The 8144-nt window shown below is 36.4% G+C and overlaps 1 non-coding gene across 1 annotated transcript; it reads right to left on the bottom strand.

The window, feature by feature from the left end:
- Window positions 1-3301: 3301 nt before the first annotated feature.
- Trnas-aga (transfer RNA serine (anticodon AGA)) lies at window positions 3302-3383 on the bottom strand. Its single transcript has one exon. It is a non-coding gene; the product is annotated as a tRNA-Ser (tRNA).
- Between the last annotated feature and the right edge of the window lie 4761 nt (window positions 3384-8144).

The raw sequence follows: 8144 nt of genomic DNA, 5'->3' as shown, positions 1-8144 counted from the left end.
CTGGATCAGAAAAAAACAACTTTTTCTCGGTTACCCGGTTTCTTTTTAGTAGGACCAACACCCCACCCCCAACTCCCGCCCGACTCGGAGAAACGTATTTCTCGTAGCCGTTCAGGAGTGGGGGACAGATCTCTTGGCCTCTTTACTCGGGTTTCCGTTGCAACAATCACATCCAATTTTCTTGACCGGACGTCATTTAGGAAGTGTCCTTGCTTCCAGCTAGACAACAGGCCACGAACATTTAAACAACCAATGTGAACAGACATGTCTTACCTATTAATCAGGGCTTGTCCAGTGGAGAGGGACTCTCCACCTTTTCATGATACAGAGTCGGAGGTGGCAGGTCTTAGGAAATAGGTTTGTTAAGATCCCGTCTCATTACAGAATTATCAGGTGGAGGTGGGGTCTCCACCTTTTCTTTTTCTCGCGTTATCGGAGCTGGTAGACCATTAAATATAGACTTATTAAAGTCCAGTCTCATAGATGATACTGACTTACGGTGTTTGTTTTGTAAAATTCTATGAGTCCTATTTGAGACTTCATACACGTCATAATTGTTGTATTTCTCCGAAAGGTTATCTATTTTTTTGCAGTCTTAATTAATTGAATGTCTCTCATTAGTTCAGTATCTTTCCTGTATACGGCTATTATGCCTTTCTCCTCTTTTTCACTTCTTGCAGTCTTTTTTGGTCGTTGTTCTGTAGTAGTCGCCACTCTCGGTTGAGCTGCTGATTGTATTTTTCTTTTGTTTGTTGTTTTCTTCTCGTCGTTTTCTTCTTTTTCTTCTTCTTCTTCCTCTTTTTCTTCTTTCTCCTCTTCCTCGTCTTCCTTATTTTCCTTGCAGTTCCTTCTAATGTGGCCTAATTGGCCGCACAAAAAACACCGGGGTTTTCGACCCTCAACAAACACCGCCAGGTTCTCCTCCCCTATCTGAACCGTCTCGGGAATTGCTTCGATTATTTTTGGGTCAGCTTGGATAGTGAGACTAACTGATTGACCAGTCCAGTGAGCGTTTTCGATAACGGCAGCCTGGAGGAGGGTAATTTTCTCTTCCTCTTTGACTAGGACTGCATCCACCACCCACATAGGATCCACGTCCGGTGGGACCCTTGTTATATTAATTCTGGACGTTCTCATCCCCATATAGGTGGGGATGAGCGCCACGTCTTCCGTTTTTAGAGTCTCTACGGAATGCTTTTGTGCCATTTCCTTGTTGGCAAACATTACTTCCACTGTACCAAACTGCTTTCCTCTTGTCACATACACAATGTCGCTCCATATTTCTTTCAAACACCGTTCAATCTTCTCTTCTGTAAATCTTTCGATTTTTCTTTTTTTGTACACAATAAGTTTTAAAAATTATTGTTTTCTGCTTTATATCTAGCAAAAATTGCTCCGGTGGTTGTATTTGAACCACGCTATCTTTCACTTCCATCATTTTTTAATATTTTATGTAGTCCGACTTGTTCGTCGACAGCTGCCGGGTTCGACCCCCAGCTGCCAACGCAAAACTTTCTTTTTCCTTTCTCGCCTGCTCGGTCTGGATGCTAGGCGCATCGATACTCCTTTTGGTCCCAATACTTTCTGACAAAGTTGGGAAATCTTCTTGTGAAAGCTCTGACGAGTTTTCCGATACATCTCCAAATATTTCATACATCCTGCTGTGCACTTTGGTAACGGGAGAATTACAAATTCCTTTTTCGGGGGAATCCACTGGTTTTTCACTTGTAGTTGGCTCCTCGCCAGACAACAACAAATTTTTCGTCTCACTAGACATTTCTGTGCCAACGTTAGGCCTTTCTCTAGACGTCATTCTCCCCCCCCCCCCCCCAACGGGGGAATGAACAAACGTGTGCTTTCTACAAGCACTTAGTGTTTTCAAATAAAAACTCAAACAGAATTTTAACAGAAATTGCAGTTAATAAAAGAGTAGTTATTATAAATAATAACTCTAATAACCAGCAATTTTCACCACGAACACATGTACGACGCGTAACCAACAAACTCACAGAGACGAAATACCGCTAAGCATTTCACCCTGCGTACTAACGTCTCTACCAGCTCGCCGCCTTAATGCGTTTCTGGCAGATTCGAACGCGAATATGCTTAATCCCTGTTGTATTTCCTTTCAGAAAATGTGAGCTCGTATTTTAGATGGATGTAAGTTCATAACACACTCGAGTCATTAGAAGAGATTGGAAGAAAGCGTTTAGTTTTAATTTGGAGGCACAGACACAGTTGAGTTATAGAAAAGTAGGTGTACCTGGGTAAAAGAGATGTTCAATTCGCTGGTTCAGAAGAGCAGAGGTCGTTGTTATTCTGGAAGAAGAGATAGTATGTTAATGAGCCAATGGTTGTAGCTGGTGGTGAATGAGCTTATGCATTGTCAAAGCGGAGAGCTTTTGGTGAATAAGTATCAGTAAGAGGATCTTATTTTGCATACAATATTAATCGTCTGTGTATGTGTAGCATAGGCATCACCCTGGTTAATGTGAATTTTACTTGAGCTTTGTATAGGAATAGCATCTAACTGAAACTGTAATTTTTACAGATCATGTATATGTCTGGTCATTGAGATACAGTTTTGGTGATGCTATATATGGGCCGTCCCTATGAGAAATCATAAGAGTGAGTAAACGCAATGCCATTTGCGGTGGGATTTGAACTAAGAATGGAGAGGATAGCAATTAGTTTTATATAATGGATATTTAATCTGTATTTCTCACGATTGTAACAGCTTACATCGTTAGTTTGTACGAAAATCGTGAAAACTTTTTGCCGTGTATTTTGTTTTAAATAGGAGTGCCAGAATACCTTTGATAAAAAGTTGTTTTTTTTAATTTTAATTGAGAAATTACCATCATGAAGTAAAAAAAAAAAATAAAGAAAAGATTATCATTCTGTTTTGGACTTTTTGAACCTTTCGTGTGACTAATATATACGAGTTCCCAGGTTTTCGGGACGGAATGTAAAAAAAAGTGGTGTTATGTGGGTGGGTGTTTGGAACACATCGTTTGGAAGGGGTGACGATGCTTTACTCTCACCCACTCACAAAGACAAAGTCACAAACACACACACACATACACAGAGAAAGAGAATGCGAGAAATAGAGTGAAAGAGGAAGATGTAGAAAAGAATGAATAATTCATTCAGCATAAATAAAACATGTAGAGTACTGTGAATAATTTGTGTGGCTAACACATATACGCACACACATACACAAATATATCACTTTATCCATTACTTGTTTCAGTCACTTGACTGCGGCCATGCTGGGGCACTGCTTTGAAAAAAATAAAAGCGTCGTCGGTAGGATTCGAACCTACGCGGGGAGACCCCAATGGATTTCTAGTCCATCGCCTTAACCGCTCGGCCACGACGACTGCTTTGCATAGAGTCATACACATATATATATGTATATATATAAATATATGGTTTTATACGTAATTAAGATAAAGTCATTATTTAATGATTTATCAGTGGCCAGCATACTAAAAATACCATAATGGTTAATTCATATTAAAATTATAATAAGGGTGTTGAATGATTACAACACAAGTCTGCTAGAAATAGACCCCAAATGGTCTATGAACCGCTTAGATTATTACTCGACTACACTTTGGAGTAATAGTCTAAGTGTTTCATAGACTATTTGGGTCTATTTCTAGCAGACTGGTGTCGTAATCATTCAACAGCCTTATAATTTTAAGATATATATATATATATATATATATATATATATATATATATATATATATATATATTTTTAAAAATAACGTCGACCACTAACGTAGACAATTAATGCGCTAGAAATAGATCACATCTTTGAATCTCTTTGATTCTTTAAATGTGCTGGCCCCCTGATAATTAATCGATATTAATTAATATATTAATATATGACTAATTACCAGATCTTATAATAATTATATATATATATATATATATATATATATATATATATATATATATATATATATATATATATATATATATCTTTTATGTCTTTTACTTGTTTTAGTCATTAGACTGCGGCCATGCTAAGGCACGGCCTTGAATTTTTTAGTCGAATGAAACAACCACACTACTTATTTATTTTTCTTTATTTTTACTTTTTTAAGGCAGCAGGTATTTTATTCTACTTTAGATTTGCAACCTGAAAAGCTTTTGAAGTGGAACCGTTACTGCTTAGTAACTAATGAGATTCTCTTTCAGCCACAAGAGTTTATTTAATTCTCAAATTCAACAGTTAAGTGTTTGAGCATCCAAAATGTATCGGAATAATATTTTATGCAACAGAGAGCCTTCACAGAGACACTTGATATTTTAGAAATAACTGTCAAATATCCTTCAAATCATACAGTTGTCATAAACAAGCAGAACACAATGAAAAATGTAATTCTAGATCATGGTGTTCCTGAAAAAAAGGATGGTCGTGGCTGGAATTCCTTAGACCATAGGTTTGCCATGTCAGTACTAACCTATGGTTTAAACATCTGGGCAATAATCTCAGGAGATTAAGAAATCATTGCAACATCTGAGATTTGTATCGTCAAGTGACCTCACCCACTTTGAGTCAGATAACAGTATAAAGTGCATGGCTGCCTATATTATACGTTGGTATATTGATGGGACAGGTATTGCTGTGACATAGGTGTGTCTTCGCAGCTGGGTGGTTTCGGATTCATTCGATCCCACTGCGGGGTACTTTAGACAAGTATTTTATGCCATAGTTCAGATCAGCCAAAGATTTATAAGTAAAGTTCGGTAGACAGAAACTGAGCCAGGCGTAGTCGATTGTACCAAATCTTGTGTGGTAGACTTGATCCTTCACCTATTTGAACACAAACACCGGACCCTTGGGATTCGAACCACGTTTTTGATAAAAGAGCTTCTTGCTTTTCTCCCACAAGTCTTGGAGGAACTGAAAAAGGTTATGGATATCGTCTTTCTCTCGCCTAAGTCATTAAAATAAGTGGTTTGTTTAAATTATCTCTACAGATATTCTATAGGAATTATAGCCAGCACTGATTTTGTTACGACGTTTCGTATCCAAGACGTCAGATCTCTCGAATACGAAAGGTCGTAGCAAAAATCAGTGCTAGTTATAATTTCTACAGAATATCTGTAGAGATAACCATAACAAGTGAGGTGAAGCGCTGTGCTTACATAAAAGAACACAGTATTGACATATAAAAAGATTTTAATATACTGTATAGTATATTGTAGTTGCATCACGAAATACCTTGTCCCTACAAGTCATTAATAAAACAAATGGATACAGCTGTAGAGTTGATGGCCGTTGGTTAGTGTTCTGACGGTATGTCCAACTTGGGAACAAAAATAGTGGTGATAGAATGTATTTTGTAGTGTCGGTGTGGTGGTATGTACTTACTAATGAATAACATAGTGATGTGGTAGTGGTGGTGGAGGCGGCGGCAGCAGTGAGTCGCACTGTGTCGAAGTGGGTGAACGTTCGAGAATCGTCAGAGCAACAACAATGATGTCAAGAAGTGACATGGGAAAATATTTGAAAACGTATGTCATGTGTGTATGCGGTAGTGGTGGGAGGGACTCTGGTTTATATGGATAATTTCATTGTCTGTGAGTCGAATGGTATAGTTCTTTCACTTTCTCTATTTCTCAACCCCCTCTCTCTCTCTCTCTCTCTCTCTATCTATCTATCTATCTATCTATCTATCTATCTATCTATATCTTCCCTCTTTCTCATATACATACGCATACATGAACACGCACGAACACACACATGCGCGCGCGCGGGGGAGGCACGAGCAATGAATAAAAAGACAGGCTAAGGTACAAATAACTAAAATGGACCAATAATGGCATACATTAAGGTAGATTTCAATGCGTCAAGAATTTTTTGCGTATGTAAATCAGTACAACACCCACCTAATTTACGCTTATATATATATATATATATATATATATATATATATATATACTAGCAGAGGCACCCAGCGTTGCTCGGGAATGAAATTGTTGCTTATATACTTGAAGAAAAAAAAGCAAAATATGCTGCATAGAAATTTGAGGACATTCTGTAGATGGACTCTCAGATGAATGATGGCTGGGCGCCTCTCATGAATGGGGAAAATTGAAGATGTGCCAAAAAGCCTCATTGGTACTTGGAAACTTTTACGAAAATTAAAATGGGGATTAAATGAAAAAGATGATTTACGTGAATATCCTCACAGGAGTAATTGAAATAAATGGCGATTGTGGAACCCCCCCCCCCCACGCACGCACGCACGCACGCGCGTGCGCATACACACGTGTGTCTTTGTAAATATGTCTGTATACATTTATGTATGTGTGTGTTTGTAAGAGACAGAGTGTGAGTGAGAGAGAGAGAGGTTTGTTGTCATGTATACGTACATGCATAAATATACATACATCTTTGGATGTATGCATGACAACACAGCCCTTGACTCACTCACACTCTGTCTCTTACAAACACGCACGCGCGCGCATACACACGTGTGTCTTTGTAAATATGTTTGTATACATTTATGTATGTGTGTGTTTGTAAGATACAGAGTGTGAGTGAGTCAAGGGGTATGTGTGTGCGTGTGTATGTGTGTGAGACAGAATGAGAGAGCGGTGTGTATGTAGTATTTAGTCTCTCTCTCTCTCTCTCTCTCTCATACACACGAACACACAAAATAGAGAGTGAAGCTTTTTGCGGTTGTTACGTCAATACCGGAAGTTGACATTGAGGAACCTTTTTAAAGAAGTGAATCTTAAATATAAAGCAATATTATTTATTTTTAATTAAAAAAATCAAATGAAGAGCCTAAGATTTATCCGAGGTCAAATTATTCATGCATTACAAGTATGGAAGCATTTGGTGAAGTCGATTTCACGTGAAAAGCGATTACACACACATCTCTGTTTTATATATATATATATATATATATATATATATATATATATATATATATATATATATATATATATATATATATACATATATATATATATATATATATATATATATATATATATATATATATATATATATATATATATATATATATATATATATATACATACATATATATATATGATATATATAATATATATATATATAATTACATAAATATATATATGTATATATATATATATATATATATATATATATATATATATATATGGGAGAATATACGAAAAAACAACAACAGACAAGGACAGGTGGTGTAAATAACAAAAGGATGTATTAGTATGACGCTCGGGAATACGGAAAGTCTTTGACGTTTCGAGCTACGCTCTTCAACAGAAAGAATACGGAGACAAGGAGAAAAACACGGAGAAAAAAAAATTGAATAGTGTCCAGTCAACGGTCAATCATATATATATATATGTATATATAATATAATATAATATAATATAATATAATATAATATAATTAAGATCAGTTGAATTAGGTTCTTGAAGCACTTTGCTAGTTCGGTATAGTCCGCACACCTCAACAATATTATCTGAATATTGAATATCAAAACTCCGTGTAGGGGTATTTCCACCTAATATTCCTGTCGTATGTGCAGACAACTCAACCCAACTAAGTGAAGATATCCACTCTTGGTAATTCAGACATGTTCCTTTTATATAAAGATACTTTCTATAGTATTTCCGATTTGCAAATTCCAAGTCAGGTGAACAGAATATAAATAAGGAACAAAGATGTACAGGTTTCAATTTATTACGGCCGTTTCAAGCGACTCCATTTAATTAATTAATGAGAACATTGCATCAATTTGAAAGAAATCGCTCTCTTCAGAAGACCGCAGAGGCATCAAACACAAAGGATAAACCATTTTTACAAACAAATTTACATCAATAATGGAAACCAAAGTATTTACATTGTTTCCTATTATATCTATGGCAGAATGAGTTTAGAAAATAATGCATACCTTGTTAAGCCAACCATGATTTAGAGAGTAGCAGAGGAAGTGGTGGTGGGGTCAAGATAAAAGAAGCGGTGACGAAGATACTTATACTTAGAAGACTTTATGTAACATGTGGCCTTCAACCATTTAGAATTAAATCCCTAGGGAGTTGTCAACTGTATTCTAGTTGATGGTGATAAATCAATTAAAGTCAGACAATCTACTAGACTTTCAATG

Source organism: Octopus bimaculoides, chromosome 3 (assembly GCF_046866305.1).
Source record: "Octopus bimaculoides isolate indiv1 chromosome 3, ASM4686630v1, whole genome shotgun sequence".
In the NCBI taxonomy this organism is placed as follows: domain Eukaryota; kingdom Metazoa; phylum Mollusca; class Cephalopoda; order Octopoda; family Octopodidae; genus Octopus; species Octopus bimaculoides.
This window is presented reverse-complemented; position numbering and strand designations above follow the sequence as displayed.